Genomic DNA, 2500 nt, shown 5'->3' on the forward strand with positions numbered 1-2500 from the left:
TGCCCTTGCCTTGCTCGGCATCGGCATCGCCTTGCCTTCCATTGGCATTTGTTGCCCCTGCCTTGCCCTTGCTTGGCCTTGCCCGGCCTCGTCTTTCCCTTTCCTGGCACTGCCCTCGTTGTGGCTTGCCTGGCCTTGCTTGCTTGACACTGCCCTTGCTTGTCCTTGCCTTGTGCTTTGGCTTGCCTGGCCTTGCTGCCTTGCCTTGCTCGGCATGGCACTTGCTCGGCCTTGCTCGGCATGGCACTTGCTCGGCCTTGAAAGGCATACCATATGCCTTGGCGAGGCTAATATCCCTGCCTGGCGAGGCTAATTTGCCTGCAGGAATGAAGGCTGAATGGGCTAGCGAGGCTAGTATTCCTGCCTGGCGAGGCTAATATCCATGCAGGAATGCAGGCTGAATTGGCTAGCGAGGCTAATATCCCTGCCTAGCGAGGCTAATATGCCCGCAGGAATGCAGGCAGAATGGGCTAGCGAGGCTAATATCCCTGCCTAGCGAGGCTAATATGCCCGCAGGAATGCAGGCAGAATGGGCTAGCGAGGCTAATATCCCTGCCTAGCGAGGCTAATATGCCCGCAGGAATGCAGGCAGAATGGGCTAGCGAGGCTAATATCCATGCCTAGCGAGGCTAATATGCCCGCAGGAATGCAGGCAGAATGGGCTAGCGAGGCTAATATCCATGCCTAGCGAGGCTAATATCCCTGCCTGGCGAGGCTAATCTCCCCGCCTGGCGAGGCTAATAGCGTGTGAGACAACACACAGACAACACGGAGACAACACACGGACAACACGGAGACAACACGCCTGGCGAGGCTAATTCCCCTGCCTGGCGAGGCTAATTCCCCTGCCTGGCGAGGCTAATATGGCTGCACGCTAGCATGCCAACGAATGCCAAACCTCGAAAACTCAATTTTATTTCAAATATCCCCCTGCATTTTATGTTGCAAACCTATAGGGGACGATTTTTAGGACATTTTAAGATTGACATATCGTCATTTGGTCGAGTTTTCAGTTTATTTTGATTTTCTACATCTCAGAAACGAGAAATATCATATCAAATCGAAAACTCATCCAAATGACCTGAAATCAACTTCTAAATTTCTCTAAAATCATTGCTTACAGTTCTGAACCATAAAAGATATACACTTTTACAAGTGAAACGGAGTTGGAAATTTCCAAAGCCAAGAACGCGACATGGCCTTGCCTAGAGTGCAAATGCCATGTCAAGGCCGCATTCTGTTCAACTTTGCCCGCACTATAATTTGACCATAAATAAGTCTCTATTTTAAGGAAATTTTGCAAGTGGTAGCAGTCCGAAACATCAAGCGGTTTGTCATTTTCGATTTTCGACATTCTGCCCCTTTTGGAAAATAAAAACAAATACTTCTGGGTCGAAATTAAATCTGGCCTTTTTCCACAAGGTGCCTGACATTATTCTGAGTGTCCCTGCAAAAAATCTCGATTTTATACCAAATGTACAATTAGTTATGGCGTTTGCCCCTCCTCGGAAATCCCATGTTTCCCCCTGCCCTTCCCAGTTTTCTCCAATATGCTCTATAGGGGAGTAGTGGTTCTCTGCAAAATGACCCCCTTGCAGAGACCGCCTCCCCTGCCCCCAGTAGTCCCTCCCCCTTCCCCCAATTGCTTATATACGATATTTGCTGCCTCGAATGTCCCTAACAAACAATTATAAGCAATTGAAAACGGATTTAAGAGGGATTTAGGAGGTGTTCTTCGCCCAGCTGGGGGGGTGATGAACACCATGAAGGGGGGGTCATGTGGGATCGGTGTTGCCTCTAGTCCACTGAAACGATGTCAGTAACCGCTCAGATCAATCAAAGGGAGGGATAGGAGCCCGTCGGTATCGAGAAATTGTGCTTCAGCACTCGATTTGCGACATAAACAAATGCTGTGAGGGGAGGAAGGTGTCGGTGTCGATGAACTCAGTTCAATGCGCGAGTAATAAGCAGGCCGGGGGACTGGGCGCGATGCAAAGTGCTTCGGCATTCGATTTGTGAAAAGCGAGGGCGGCGATGGGGGGAAGGTGCCGGTGTCGGAACCCACTAGTACGCGCAAGTAGATGTATTTCGAAAGCGCCGAGCGGGGGGAAGGTGCCGGTATCGATGAACCCTCTTCAATGCTTGCAGTAATAAGCAGATCGGGTGTCGGGGGCGATGCAAAGCTCTCGGAAGCTCCGTTTGTGAAAAGCGAGCGCGGCGAGCGGGGGGAAGAGATGCCGGTGGCCGAAATATACTCACCTCAATGCTCGAGTAGTAGCAAATCGGGTGCCGCGGCGCAATGCAGAGTGCTTCGGCACTCGATTTGCGACATAAACAAATGCGGCGAGGGGAGGAAGGTGTCGGTGTCGATGAACTCAGTTCAATGCGCGAGTAATAAGCAGGCCGGGGGACTGGGCGCGATGCAAAGTGCTTCGGCATTCGATTTGTGAAAAGCGAGGGCGGCGAGGGGGGGAAGGTGCCGGTGTCGGAACCCACTAGT

Source organism: Argentina anserina, chromosome 1, assembly GCF_933775445.1.
Source record: "Argentina anserina chromosome 1, drPotAnse1.1, whole genome shotgun sequence".
Lineage (NCBI taxonomy): Eukaryota > Viridiplantae > Streptophyta > Magnoliopsida > Rosales > Rosaceae > Argentina > Argentina anserina.